At 45.8% G+C, this 16,148-nt stretch overlaps 1 non-coding gene across 1 annotated transcript; it reads left to right on the top strand.

Annotated features, from left to right (window-relative positions):
* Positions 1–1,228: 1,228 nt before the first annotated feature.
* Trnat-ugu (transfer RNA threonine (anticodon UGU)) lies at positions 1,229–1,302 on the top strand. The gene has a single exon. It is a non-coding gene; the product is annotated as a tRNA-Thr (tRNA).
* Positions 1,303–16,148: the final 14,846 nt, after the last annotated feature.

A 16,148-nucleotide genomic window follows, 5' to 3' on the forward strand; every position in this document is an offset into this window, starting at 1 on the left:
CGAAAAAATCTCGGCAAATCCTTATCTGTTGATTATCCCTAGAGAAATGTGCATGCATTGCGACGTACATCATTGTCGCATTAACGTCCCTTCGTACTTGTTCTTTCACCGTACTATATACAGGTTCGAACATGTCCACCGACTATGTCAATCCATCACTGAATGCTACGTAACATAACAAAGGACATTCTCAACGGCCGAAACCGCAACAACAGATCTGTGCCTCATAAAACCTGAAGAGTTTCATGGCCGTCGCCATTTCCAAAATACATTCTAAAATAAACAAAAAAAAAGACGGACCACAAAGGAATTTTTTGAATGGGACGAAATCGATAGCTGTGATGTATATGTACAGTCAAATAATGATTACAGTTTCTGAAAAGTTGTATGATTTATTGAAGATAAAGCGCGTCGCGAACTGGGCAAGTCAACTACGCGTTGATCGACCTCTGGCCCTTATGCAAGCAGTTATTCGGCTTAACATTGATAGACTTGTTGAATGTCCTCGTGAGGGATATCGTGCCAAATTCTGTCCAATTGGCGCATAAGATCGTCATAATCCCGAGCTGGTTGGAGAGATGGGGCGATCTCACTGGCCAAGGTAGAGCTTGGCGAGCACGAAGACGAACAGTAGAAATTCTGCACGACCTTGCTAAATGCAAACCCAGGATGTCTTACCATGAATGGCAACAAAACGGGGCGTAGAATACCGTCGACGTTGTGCGGTACGTGTGCTGCAGACGACTACCAAACGGGCCCTACTATGTAAAGAAATGGAACCTCAGACGATCACTCTTGGTTGTCGGGCCGAATGGTGGGCGACAGTCGCTGGTGTCCGGAGTGTCTCCAGACCCTTCGTCAGTCTGGAATCTCATTGACTGGAGTAGAACTGTCTTCGTTGACGAGCCCCAACGACCAGCGAAGACGTGCCTGGAGACGCCAGAAGAAATTTATACTTATATGGATATGGTGTCTGTTCTTTCGGACATTTCCGAAAAAACAGTTACCATCTTCATATATAGTTAAGGCTCACCGGCTATTTGACCATCTTCTTCTATGCGGATGCAAAAACAGTGCCCGAGCTCTTACGGGAATCGGCAAAAAGTCACGAGTAATGAGTATAATGGGCAGGGGCACTATGAATATAGTGCGGGACAATAAGTTGGGAATGTGGGTCTCACGGGAGGCGTGCCGGAGATAAGTCCCTGCAGTCGCACTATCCTCTCTGTCCTCGGTAGCTCAGATGGATAGAGCGTCTGCCATGTAAGCAGGAGATCCTGGGTTCGAATCCCGGTCGGGGAACACATTTTCGACTGTCCCCGTTGACGTATATCAATCAACCCCTGTATGCAGCTAAGCGTAGTGATTTCATTGTAATTTAATTCTAACAGCTTCCGTTTAAAACTCAGAGGAGCCCCTTGCGAAATCTTCGTCTATCTCAGTAAATAAAAGGTCTCATTTATCAATTCAAAGATGCGAAGGAAGGGATACATCAATCAGAAACTTTCGTTTCCATTGAAATTACTCAGTTTATTTCCATTTCATAAACCTAACGAAATTGGCTTCTTCGATCTTCACCTCTAGCAAAGCTGTTGCTGCGAAAAAGTGCCTGTACAAAAGTGACAACCTACATCTACGGGAACTCAAAACTATCGATACCTCTCTAATAACTGCTTCCTTCTCTCCACGAGAAAGCGCGCTAGACTCTGTGGTCCTTTATGTTTACAGCAATTTACTAAATTTGTTGATTTACTGAAGCATTTCAGCCAATCATCGCTGCGGCTACAGAATGATTGGGTTCTATCTCATTGGTTTTGGTCCGTCTATAGCTACATCACCTAGTACAACCAGTCGTAACGTAATTTGCAATCTGACGTCCGGAAATATCCCAGCTACGTTACGGGAAAACTCCAAAAAAAGTAGTCACTGCACGCTGAAAGATTTCGCGAGTGGCATAGTGAGACAGGGCTTTTGGAGAATCCATGTAAAACACGCTGACACTGGGAGGAGCCACGGTCCCATACGTTTAGTAATGGCTCTCGAAAGCCCGTGGATGCTTTACACTAGTGTCAGTGATTACTGCGATCTGTCGCTCCGTAGCTAATGGACGTATAACCACTCTCTGAAATAACAGTTACTCTTCTATCCAGCCATCTTGGAACTTACATGTAACAACTGGGCGTTTGTACTCAGCTGTGGAGTAATAAAGAGTGAGAATATATGTCTTGCACTGTCTTGTCGTGATTTGGTTATAGTACTTCCCGGGTTCGATTACTAAGTACAGGGAATGTATTTAAAACTATTTTCTGTAATCATTGTTGCACAGCTTCAGTATACTTAAAGAACGGCGTTACAAAACCACTAAAAACAGCTGTAATGTGTACTTATTTACCGGCAGCTAATTTCGGTCAAGCTATCGTCTTGAAGACACGACTGTAATTACCTCAGTTTACAGGAATGTTTCTCGGTGTCAAGTACATAATTACAGTATTACCCGTTGCAGCATTTGTCAGTCGCACACGCATCCATTATCTTGAATATTTTTCTGTTATTCTACAAGTATACAATTGGCTTTCCATTACACTGTTCGGCATACTTTCAAGTCGTATCATAAACCGCCGACTTAATCAAACAACTATACACACTTCACAGCAGCGTTTCGTGACGCCGTTCTTTAAGTATTTAAAACTCCGAACAGTAAATAATTGTTGGTAAATAGCATAACCAGCCACAAATATTTCTAAAATTCTCTACTGCACTGCCATAAGCAGTAGAGCTACCACGCCCATTTACAGATGGCTATCATTTCCAGTTACGCCGATTTTTTTGTTCAGTAACATGTATTTGTGTTGTCCTTGCGGAGGGATGATGGCGCTACACCCATCAATATCATGTTGGCACCAAAGCAAATACACTATCCGATTAAAGCTATCCGGACAACCCTATATGATGCCCAGTTGACCACCAGCTGTTACGAGAGGCGAACCCGCCACTGTAAAAGGAGTCGGAGCGTATTATGTTGCCACCAAAAATTCAGTAACAGCAGAATGGGTCGGTGGACTGGTCACTAGATGTCACCTGATTAGCAGATCCGTGAGGGATATTTCAACCCTTCTAAATATACCCAAGCCGACTGTTGGCCATATGACTGTGAACTGGTACGTGAAGGGCAAATAACGGCTAAACCGAGACCATGGAGATTCCATCCTTTTTTACTGAGAAGGATCGTCGAGCATTACGGACGGTGCTTGTAAAAAAATAGCGTGAAATCAGCGGAAGGAATCACTCATGGGTTCCAAAGTGCTACACGCTTGTGGTGGCATAAAGAGCGCCGACACTGGACAGCGGATGGCTGGAAACGAGCTTGTTGGAGCGATGAATCACAACGTACCTCGTGCCCATTTTGGGGCTACCCGTTCAATATACCAAAAAAATGCCGTGTTTGGTTTGCAAGTACAAAGAATTTCGTACGACAAAATAAATGTTTGTAAGATGCCTACGCCGACAGGTTGTAATGGTACTTGAATTACGTAACCATTACGGCACCTCACCTCAACCTCTCGATACCAGTAATATTCTACTGTTTTTCTGTAAAATAGTTAACATATATTTGTGACAACATTCAGATTTGATTTCATTAATGTAGAGGTACTTCAATACATCGATATTTATATATTGCAATGATATTATTCTTATGTGTATTCTTTCTTTTGTCACTGTGACGTACTTGTACCTCTGATTTTTGGGCGCGTATGCGGTTATTAGAGAGTCAAGCTTCGGTCGTCATGTTAAAAAGACGCAAATTGTAGTCAGTTTATGAAATGTGAACTTTAACAGTGAGGAAGATATTTTCAAGTATGTTTTATATTGTGAAGTGATGTTTTGGAACGAGTTACGTGATATTGCAACAAAAGTAATAAAAAATAAGTGTAACTTAAATTCGGACTGCTGATTACTTTTTTACATCATCATTGTCCTAACTTGCAAAAGTTTAATCTTCAAGAATGGTTTATGAAACACATCTACAAAACTTTTGAATATCGCAGAATAACACCTAGGCCTCTTTGCATCCGAGCTTGGAATCATCACTACCTAGATTTTCGACGATTGCGCCATGAGTTCACAACGAGACCAGCGTGGGAAACACGAAAAGATGAGCGCCTAGTTTATCCATTATTTCAAGAAAAGACTTTATTAACTCTGCTCTAATGACACCTACCACATAATATAACTTTGTTGTTGCCCGAAAATGCAATATTTAGCAGCGTGGGCAACACTACAATCATGATTAATTTTTGACCTTTGTTGTGTTAGGGCTATTAGAAGGTGGCACCATCGAATTATTTCCAGATTAAGACAGTCTGTTTATGCTTGAAGCGCCCATTACACAGAAACAGGTTCGAATCCTGCCTCGGGCATGCATGTGTGTGATATCTTTAGGTTACTTAGGTTAAAGTAGTTCTAAGTCTAGGGGACTGATGATCTCAGATGTTAAGTCCCATAGTGCTTAGAGTCATTTGAACCATTTTTGAACACAGTGACAGCGCGTCATAAAGCTTTAGTGATGAAAAAAATGCTTACTAACAAGATAGTTTGGTGGCTTCGTAATCCTTGTGATGACCCCAAAACACTTGCCATGTGTTCACTACGTCAGTTAAAAATTGTAGTTACGCCTCTGGCCGGATATTACGTGCATAAGTACAGAAACTTTGAACCTCTGGATCTCAATAAAGGACAATGATATTGAAAAAAGTTTCAAGGTTACCCGACATCATTATCTTATGCACATATGGTAAAAATTGCAATGATTTGCCGTGAACAGAAATTATAGAAGTGATCCCCAAAAATCATGGTTTTTCGGATGTATGTTGATGACGCATACAGATTTTCGAAAACGAGAAAATGGCGTTTCTAGATGAAAGTCTAAAGAACCTACAGTTAAAGTTTGAGTCATTTGCTATAGTTTGTTATTTAGATAATTGCGGTCCACGGTGCAAAAACGGCTAAAAACCGGTTTTTGCGGTTTTCTGCATAGCTGCGGTAAATGAACCTTTGGATTTCAGCAATGGATGACGACACAGAAAAAAGTTTCGAAGTTCCCTGACAATTTCGTCTTAAGAACGTAAGGTAAAAATGTCGACGATCTGCCACGAATAGAAGTTATAGAAGTGGCCGTCCTCACAATTGGTGCTTGTCGTACTCAGAACTCGTGGTTTTTCGGGGAACCACCCGTGAAGAAATGGTGCTTTCATAAGCCGCCGACGGTCCACCCTAGACCACACCTAATCAAAAGAACCAACGGATTTGCTCAATTTGCCTGGGCTGCTTAAAATGTGTAGTGTGTAATTTCTGCCGTGTGCTGTAGGATAGCTAGAATATACCCGTTCTTCCGATAGGCATGCAAATAGTCGCTATGCCAAGGAGTATCTCTGTGATTAACAGAACCCGAGGTATAGTCCCCTGAAAAATCGCAATTCCGCGCGGAGCCGAAAATTGGCCACGCTATTCAAGTCGCCTTTTCTATGTCTAGTTATGTACACAAAACTAAATACGCCCGAAATGGCTGTCATTACGAATCTTCAGCCGCGCGGAATTAGCCGAGCGGTCTAAGGCGCTGCAGGCATGGACTGTGCGGCTGGTCCCGACAGAGGTTCGAGCCCTCCCTCGGGCATGGGAGTGTGTGTTTGTCCTTAGGAAAATTTAGGTTAAGTAGTGTGTAAGCTTAGGGACTGATGACCTTAGCAGTATAGTCCCATAAGATTTCACACACATTTGAACATTTTTGAACGAATCTTCATTACCGTCAACGTTAACTCATACACTGTAGGCATCACCAACAACAAATGAAGATACCAGGGTAACAGTAATGTAGTAGTGCGCAATTCATTTCTTGGTAAATATTTCATTTTCTCAAGAGTGACAACTTTTAATTGTTCAATAGTATTTTGCCAATTTTTCGTATGCACGTGTTGCAAACGTATTTCGTAGAAGTACACAGGTACCACAGTGCAGAACAATTCGACAGTAACGACATTAGTCATCCGTTTCCCCGAATGCCGATCAGTTGCAGACATTAAGAGAACCAGGAGAGCTGCAATTCTGACGAACGCTAAACTGGCTGAGAAGATGAATGTGATGCTGATTTCGCCTTCAAAAATTTTGAGGACGCTATTAGTCCAGTCTCAGATTTCGTATGGTAGTACACAGAAAGCGAAGCGGAAGTTAAAAGGTCGTGTTCGTAGTATTCAGGAACTGAAGGCACCGGACAAAGGAAAGCGTCTAGCGTACTGCGCGTGGTTTCGGTCATTTGTTGACATTCATGGAATCGTGGAGCTGATAAGGCTTCGTTTCATTTCAGTGGATACTTGAATAGTCAGAGCTGGCTGCTGTGGCCGAGCGGTTCTAGGCGCTTCAGTCTGGAACCGCGCGACCGCTACGGTCACAGGTTCGTATCTTGCCTCGGGCGTGGATGTGTGTGATGTCCTTAGGTTAGTTAAAAGTAGTTCTAAGTTCTAGAGGACTGGTGACCTCAGATGTTAAGTCCCATAGTGCTCAGAGCCATTTGAACCATTTTGAATAGTCAGAACATATGAATTTCACGAACCGAAAAACCACAAGTAGTTGAAACGTCTAGCGCTGTCGCAAAATTGGAGTCTTGTATGCCGCTTCGCGTCTTATTTTGTTCCACGCTACAGTACGCAGTGTTGTATACCAAGACGTCTGATACAATTCAGTTCGGTTGTTAAGGCTGACTGATGTGCAAGACCTTTCGACCACCTTGCAGCTTTCCGAATCGGAGAGTACGTGTTTATTCATCCTGCATTTTCCAGGCGGTTATCACCATTAAATCGGATGTTTATAACAAAATAAGAGCAATTTGTAATCAAGTAAAGATTTGTCATTTCGACACTTTTCCAGTCTCGATTTCATCGGTAGGTTTCATTTGGACGACAGGAGGGCCATCCTTCAAGCTCGTTCCATTCCCAAGCGCGATGAAAACTGTGTTGGAAACGCTGGAGAAAAAAAACACTCATTTTGCATTATACGGCGACAAAAGCACCTGCGAAAAGGGGCGGATATGAATGGCCGTGGAGCGGCTTTATTGAGATGGGACGCGGCCATAGAAATGCCGTGGCGTGGTGCGGCCGCGCTGCTCGCACCTCCCGCCTCCGGCACAGTGGCGCGGGAAGCACAGCAGCCGCGCAGCGCTCGATTACCGACCCCGCCTCGCAGCCCGACTTATGAAGCTCTTTGTTGTGCGGTCACGTGATTCCTGCCACACGTCAGGCAACGGCTTCTCGCGTGACAAACAACGTTTCCTTGTGTCAAATAACCGCAGGCGTCCTTGCAACACTAGCGCGCTCATCGGCGAAGATCTGCAGTCTGTGGATATCGTCTGTCTTTGGCGTGTGAAGCAGATTCACATTCTTAACACACCTGCATCGCTCTTTAGCAAAAGCGCGTGTGCGGCTTTTAGTGTGGAAGTCAGGTACATCTACATCTACATCTACATCTATACTCCGGAACCCACCTGATGGTGTGTGGCGGAGGATACCTTGAGTACCTCATCGGTTCTCCCTTCTATTCCAGTCTCGTATTGTTCGTGGAAAGAAAGATTGTCGGTATGCCTCTGTGTGGGCTCTAATGTCTCTGATTTTATCCTCATGGTCTCTTCGCGAGATAGGAGGAAGCAATATACTGCTTGACTCTTCGGTGAAGTTATGTCCTCGAAACCAACAAAAGCCCGTACCGAGCTACTGAGCGTCTCTCTTGCAGAGTCTTCCACTGGATTCTATCACCTCCGTAACGCTTTCGCGATTACTGAATGATCCTGTAACGAAGCGCGCTGCTCTCCATTAGATCTTCTCTATCTCTTCTACCAACCCTATCTGGTACGGATCCCACACCGGCGAGCAGTATTCAGTGGGCGAACAAGTGTACTGTAACCTACTGCCTTTGTTTTCGGACTGCGTTTCCTTAGGATTCTTACAATGAATCTCAATCTGGCATCTACTTTACCGACCATCAATTTCATATGGCCATTCCATTTTAGATCACTCCTAATGCCTACTCCCAGATAATTTATGGAATTAACTGCTTCCAGTTGCTGACCTGCTACATGGTAGCTAAATGATAAGAGATCTTTCTTTCTATGTATTCGCAGCACGTTACACTTGTCTACATTGAGATTCAATTGCCATTCCCTGTACCATGCGTCAATTCGATGCAGATCCTCCTGCATTTCAGTACAATTTTCCATTGTTACAACCTCTCGATATACTACAGCACCATGCGCAAATAGCTTCATTGGTACATCTACATCTACATACATACACTCCTGGAAATGGAAAAAAGAACACATTGACACCGGTGTGTCAGACCCACCATACTTGCTCCGGACACTGCGAGAGGGCTGTACAAGCAATGATCACACGCACGGCACAGCGGACACACCAGGAACCGCGGTGTTGGCCGTCGAATGGCGCTAGCTGCGCAGCATTTGTGCACCGCCGCCGTCAGTGTCAGCCAGTTTGCCGTGGCATACGGAGCTCCATCGCAGTCTTTAACACTGGTAGCATGCCGCGACAGCGTGGACGTGAACCGTATGTGCAGTTGACGGACTTTGAGCGAGGGCGTATAGTGGGCATGCGGGAGGCCGGGTGGACGTACCGCCGAATTGCTCAACACGTGGGGCGTGAGGTCTCCACAGTACATCGATGTTGTCGCCAGTGGTCGGCGGAAGGTGCACGTGCCCGTCGACCTGGGACCGGACCGCAGCGACGCACGGATGCACGCCAAGACCGTAGGATCCTACGCAGTGCCGTAGGGGACCGCACCGCCACTTCCCAGCAAATTAGGGACACTGTTGCTCCTGGGGGTATCGGCGAGGACCATTCGCAACCGTCTCCATGAAGCTGGGCTACGGTCCCGCACACCGTTAGGCCGTCTTCCGCTCACGCCCCAACATCGTGCAGCCCGCCTCCAGTGGTGTCGCGACAGGCGTGAATGGAGGGACGAATGGAGACGTGTCGTCTTCAGCGATGAGAGTCGCTTCTGCCTTGGTGCCAATGATGGTCGTATGCGTGTTTGGCGCCGTGCAGGTGAGCGCCACAATCAGGACTGCATACGACCGAGGCACACAGGGCCAACACCCGGCATCATGGTGTGGGGAGCGATCTCCTACACTGGCCGTACACCACTGGTGATCGTCGAGGGGACACTGAATAGTGCACGGTACATCCAAACCGTCATCGAACCCATCGTTCTACCATTCCTAGACCGGCAAGGGAACTTGCTGTTCCAACAGGACGATGCACGTCCGCATGTATCCCGTGCCACCCAACGTGCTCTAGAAGGTGTAAGTCAACTACCCTGGCCAGCAAGATCTCCGGATCTGTCCCCCATTGAGCATGTTTGGGACTGGATGAAGCGTCGTCTCACGCGGTCTGCACGTCCAGCACGAACGCTGGTCCAACTGAGGCGCCAGGTGGAAATGGCATGGCAAGCCGTTCCACAGGACTACATCCAGCATCTCTACGATCGTCTCCATGGGAGAATAGCAGCCTGCATTGCTGCGAAAGGTGGATATACACTGTACTAGTGCCGACATTGTGCATGCTCTGTTGCCTGTGTCTATGTGCCTGTGGTTCTGTCAGTGTGATCATGTGCTGTATCTGACCCCAGGAATGTGTCAATAAAGTTTCCCCTTCCTGGGACAATGAATTCACGGTGTTCTTATTTCAATTTCCAGGAGTGTACTCCGCAATCCACCATACGGTGCGTGGCGGAGGGAACTTCGTACCACAACTAGCATCTTCTCTCCCTGTTCCACTCCCAAACAGAACGAGGGAAAAATGACTGGCTATACGTCTCTGTACGAGCCCTAATCTCTATTATCTTATCTTTGGGGTAAGTTGGCGGCAGTAAAATTGTACTGCAGTCAGCCTCAAATGCTGGTTCTCTAAATTTCCTCAGTAGCGATTCACGAAAAGAACGCCTCGTTTCCTCTAGAGACTCCCACCCGAGTTCCCGAAGCATTTCCGTAACACTCTCGTGATGATCAAACCTACCAGTAACAAATCTAGCAGCCCGCCTCTGAATTGCCTCTAAGTACTCCCTCAATCCGACCTGATAGGGATCCCAAACGCTCGAGCAGTACTCAAGAATAGGTCGTATTAGTGTTTTATAAGCGGTCTCCTTTACAGATGAATCACATCTTCCCAAAATTCTACCGAAGACGACTATCCGCCTTCCCCACACCCTGCCATTACATGCTTGTCCCACTTCATATCGCTCTGCAGTGTTACGCCCAAACATTTAATCGTCGTGCTGTGTCAAGTGCTACACTACTAATGGAGTATTCAAGCATTACAGGATTCTTTTTCCTATTCATCTGCATTAATTTACATTTATCTATATTTAGAGTTAGCTGGTAGACAGTCTTTTCCGTCAACAGCCGGCATGTGACGGTACTAGCTGTGGAGGGCGTATAAAACGGGTTTTGTGAAAATAGAGAATAATGCAGTCGTTGTCTTCATGCGGAGACGGAGTGATTTATCTGACAGCTAAAAAAGGCACGATCATTGGCTTTCAGGCCAAGGTTTCAAGCATTTCCGAAACCGCTGTGTTTCTAAACTGTTGAGTGCCACTTCGAATGGTTCAAATGGCTCTGAGCAGTATGGGACTTAACATCTGAGGTCAGCAGTCCCCTAGAACTTAGAACTACTTAAACCTAACTAACGTAAGGACATCACACACATCCATGCCCGAGGCAGGATTCGAACGTGCGACCGTACCAGCCGTGTGGTTCCGGACTGAAGCGCCTAGAACCGCTCGGTCACAACGGCCGGCGTTACTGCCACTGTGGTTAAAGTATACCGTGAATGGCAAAACAGCGCTATACAAAACCGGCGCCGAGGCACCTGTGTTGCATCACGGGCTGCAGATGACATGGGTGAACGATGGCTGCAGAGATTTGTATGGCCGAATAGTCGTGCAACTCTTGGGCAACTGATCGCTTAGAAGAACCAAGGGGCTACCAACAGTGTCTCCTCAACGACCGTTGCTGCTTTAGCTTACAGACCTCCACAGCGCGCGCCAGTTTCATACATGCATGCTGACTGCTTTCATACGAGGGTAATCCAAAAAGTAATGTCTCCTATTTTTTTTTTATGGGTACAGAACTCCGTTTGTATGGCAGTTGGTCACCCTGTTACGAAGAATGCTTCACGCGCTGTGTGTAAACATGTGCACGCCGCGCTGAGGCGCTCAGTCTTGGCTTGGCAGTCGTTGAAAATGGAGCTCCCGTTGCATGTTACCGCCAACTGCGAATTGCGCGCAGTTATTCGGTTTCTGAACGCAAAGGGCACTGCGCCCATTGAAATCCATCTCCAATTGACGGAAGTGTATGGTGAGTCGTGCATGGATGTCAAAAATGTTCGTAAGTGGTGTAGAGAGTTTGCAGCTGGCCGTACCGAAATTCACGACGAACAAAGGAGCGGGAGACCGTCAATTTCTGAGGAGACAGTGTTTGAGCAAAGCATGCGTGAAGATCGGCGGATCACCTGGGATAATCTCTACACGTTGCTTCCTGAGGTTTCCCGAAGCAACACTCACAGAATTTTAACGGAAACATTCAACTACCGGAAGGTGTGCGCAAGATGGGTGCCACGCATGCTGCCTGAGGACCACATGCGCCAACGAGTTGACGCTTCCCACGCATTTCTCCACCGCCTTCCAGCCGAACAGGAGAACTTTCAAGACTCAATTGTCACGTGTGAAGAAACCTGAGCGTACCACTTTACACCTGAGACCAAGCAGAAGAGGTTTATAACTTTCTGAAGAGCATGGCGGTGAGCTGGTATGACATGGGCATACAAAAACTGCCACAGCGTCTACAAAAATGCATCGACAGGAATGGTGATTATGTCGAAAAATAGCTAAATCTTCAAGCTGTATACTGATGTCAACCATTGTAGAAATAAACAGGTTCATGTACCTATAAAAAATAGGAGGCCTTACTTTTGGGATTACACTCGTAGCTGAAAGCTGCCTCCAGTACCACGACTGGACGTCCACTGTCGACAAGTGGCTTTTTTAGATGAATCACATTTTATGCTCCATCGGACAGAAGACCGTTGCAGTTTATGGCGTGAAGAGTCTGTATGTGTTGTGGTCACGGTAATGTATGCGACGCATTCCCTGAGTGTTTTCGTCATTCTGGGAGGCGTGCTGGGTCAACACAAGCATTCATCTATTCTTGGAGATCATGTCCATCCCTACGTGCAGGTTGTTTTTCCTAGGCACGATGGCATCTACCAGCAGGACAATGCAACGTGGCTCACATCTCACAGTGTACGTGAGCGGTTCGAAGAGCACCAGCATGAGTTTAACGTACTGTCCGGGCCATCAAACTCTCTGGATCTAAACCCCGTCGACAATCTGTGGGACCACCTCGATCGGGTTGTTCGCACCATGGTTCCTCAACTGAAAGGCCTAGCCGAAGCTGGCTACGGCACTGGACTCAGCATGGCTCCACGTCGCTGTTGATACCTTCAGGAACCTCACACTGTGTCTCCCGCAACGATCTACGCTGCGGAAGGTCGTTATTCACGCGTTCGACAGGTGATCACGTTAATATGACTGCACAATGTGATTGCTGCGGAAAACGACCACGCCAACAATGTTGCTGACGAGAATATTTCTGATATCAAACGCAAACATTAGGAAAATATCTCTCCACTACAACAAACCAATTCCTCGCCCTTATTATTGGTAGCCCTTCACTGTCATATGTGCTTGGCAAAGAATGACATGCTCATTGTAGCGTGGTTCAAGAGAGGTCTTGTCAGTCGACGCTGTTACTGAGAAAACGCTCTGCGCCCAGCGGAAGGATAAAAGAGTGCGTGGTGGCAGCGGACGCCCTGTATTCCTTCTGCCCCGTGAATTCCAGCGAGAGCTGCAGGATGCAGATTCGAAGATTTCATCGCCTAGCTCATATGATGGATATCGTCAGCTGCGAGAAACGCAGCCACCTGAGAAGCTCGTGTGGAAATTGTTGTCCATGGAGAAGAAGTCCATACTAACTCTCATTCTCTCGTAGCGTTTATTGCTTCATATGAGTTCTTTGTTTTTATAATTTGCTAGATTTACTTGTTATCTATGGGTCTTCCTTGACACTAAGTTGTTTGTTACTCTAAAGGAGGTACATCTTGTAAAATGTGTTCCGTGTTTTATCGAATTTGAGTGTGTGTCATATTTTCTGAGGGGGGAAATGTGGACCAGAACACATTTGTCAGCGGCCGCTGTGACCGAGCGGTTCTAGGCGCTTCAGTCCGTACCCGCGGTGCTGCTACGGTCGTAGGTTCGAATCCTGCCTCGGGCATGGATGTGTGTGATGCCCTTAGGTTAGTTAGGTTTAAGTAGTTCTACGTCTAGGGCACTGATGATCTCAGATGTTAAGTCCCACAGTGCTTAGTGCCCTTTTTTGAACAACATTTGCCAAAACGAGCGTTGAAAACCGCTTAAAAACCACACTCAGTTTGAATGGTGTACCAGACCAACGGCCGTCAATCGTTTTCGGAAAGAATGACATTTCTGTCTAGAGCTAACCACAGTGATCGATTGAATAATTTAGTGAGAACATGATTTCCGCAGTGGTGGGACTGAACCACAGCTCATATACTCTAAAACAAAAACGACGTAATTCTGTAGATGTGATGTACGTGTACAGACAAATAAGTGATTATAATTTCAGAAAAAATGGATGGTTTATTCAAGAGAAACAGCTTCGCAAGTTGAGCAAGTCAACAACGCGTTGGTCCACATCTGGCACGTAAGTAAGCAGTTATTTGGCTTAGCATTGTTTAATAGAGTTGTTGCAGATCCTCCTGATGGAAATCGTGCCAAATTCTGTCCAATTCGCGCACTAGATCGTCAAAATCCCGAGCTGGTTGGCGGGTTCACCCTTTAATGCTCCAACAATTCTCAATTAGGCGAGGGATCCGGCGGCCTTGCTAGCGAAGGTAGGGTTTGACAAGCGTGAAGACAACCAGTAGAAACTCTCACCGTGTGCGGACGGGCATTTTCTTGCTGAAATGTAAGCCCACGACGGCTTGCCATAAAGGGCAACTAGACGGGGCGTAGAATATCGTTGACGTACTCCTGTGCTGTAAGGATGTCGCGAATGACAAAGGGAATTCTGTTATAAAGAAAAATGGCACCCCAGACCAGCAGTTCTGGTTGTCGGGCCTTGCGGTGGGCGGGTGGCAGTCGGGTTGGTATCCCACTGCTGTCCCCGGCGACTCCAGACACGTCTTCGGCCTGTAATCTCATTGACTGGAGTAGAACTGTCCTCAGTGATGGGCCCTGCTTCGAAACAAGCCCCGGTGACCAGCGACGACGTGTCCCTGCAATTCGACAGTGGCGATAAAATACCAGCTGTGGTGCGCAGTGACGTTTTTCTTAGAAGTATTATTTTTCCTTTACGATCTCATCACGCGCGATTCGCTTTGTTGACGAAGCATATTCAGTGATAATATTGTAAACTTTTCGATATTTCATTTATTAAATAGTGTGTTGTATCTGTGGTTGCAGATGTACGTCATCCAAAAACTCATACCGTCGGTCGTTTCCAGTCGGCCTACGTCGAAGTTTAAAAGGCTGTTACACTTAGGGATTTCAGACAGTAACACATCTCCACAAGAGTGCTAAATTGTCAGAGGAGAGTAAATGTCCCGGCTTCCCTGCAGAGAGACTTACGTTGCGGTACGGATAACAGGCGGACAACAGTGAACGAGTGAAATGGTGTGGCAACCGCAATCGTACTCCCAAGTTGAAGTACACAGGACAGTACAATTCTTGAGGGCCAAATATTTAAATTTCACGCAGATTTACCGTAAAATTATGGCGGTATGTGGACCAAATGCAATGCCGCGTCCAGCTGTAGTAAAGTGGTTGACCAAGTCCGCAAAACATAGGCGATGCTGATCTGGAAGTTCATATTTTGCACGAAGCTATTTTCATCTTTTCGGCAAGCTAAAAACTATTGGTAGAGAGAGATTTTCCAACGATAAGGACGTTCACACACTGTTTCTCGAATCGCTGCGTGACCAAGGAGTCGGTTTCCGTGGCCCAGGAATTGAATGACTGGTAGGGCGTCACGATCGTTATTTACAGAGAATTGGTGACTATTTTGAAAAATAGTGTCATAATGTCACTTTGAAGTGTAATACAGCACTCAGTTAAAAGTTACTTGGCGTGCCATGGTAATATGAACTTACTTTTTGGTGTCTCTTGGTGTATTCAAAATGTTTACAGTACCTGCCAATAAAAAGGAAACTGTCAGATAAATAACTTTCTCGACTTTCAACACGCTTAACACCGAATAAAATAACAAGTTGTTACAATAGCTTTCTGTGAAAAGATATCTGGCCAAGCACATCTTAGGGGAGAACAGCGTACTAACAAGACCCCCCCCCCCCTCCTGTTGTTGGTGGTCCGAGTTGCCGCAAGTACTAAGTTGTCATACATGAAGCCACTGGAATAGTTTTGGCTTCGTTCATAACCAGTATAGCAGCAAGGCGTTATATAGCTAAGGCAAATAATAAAGAATAAATATGCAGGTGGAAGAACGAAAGAGAATGTTGTAAGGTTTTTCTGCCGTGACTGAAAAGCACGATGACTGGTAGGAAACATCCGTGGCCAGCAACGAAGAAGGAAATTTCTCACGGCTGTCTCAGTTCATTTACTCGAATTTCACAGCGAAAGTGAACAGCCTAGAACGACAGCTCGTAATAAACTGTTATCTGTGATGTAAACCGTCCTCGGAGCAGAGGAACTGACATACGCAGCCCGATATAGGGATACAGCGTGTAACGTGGACTGCGATCCACGGTGTAGCTTGACCAGTGTCACACATGTTAATTTAAATATTTTAATTAATATGGAAGCAATTTACGAGGGCAAATAAATGAAATTGTTTATTATTCAAACTGAAACATAAAATGTATGAAATTTGGTGCCTAATCCACCTGCATCAGATAGAAAGTGGTAAAAGAATAATCTTTAATTACAAGTGATGAAGCAGTTAAGGATTTTCGCCTTGAGATTAAAGCTCACTTTTGTCCGTATTTGCTTTCAAATAAATT

Source organism: Schistocerca nitens, chromosome 2, assembly GCF_023898315.1.
Source record: "Schistocerca nitens isolate TAMUIC-IGC-003100 chromosome 2, iqSchNite1.1, whole genome shotgun sequence".
Taxonomy (NCBI): domain Eukaryota; kingdom Metazoa; phylum Arthropoda; class Insecta; order Orthoptera; family Acrididae; genus Schistocerca; species Schistocerca nitens.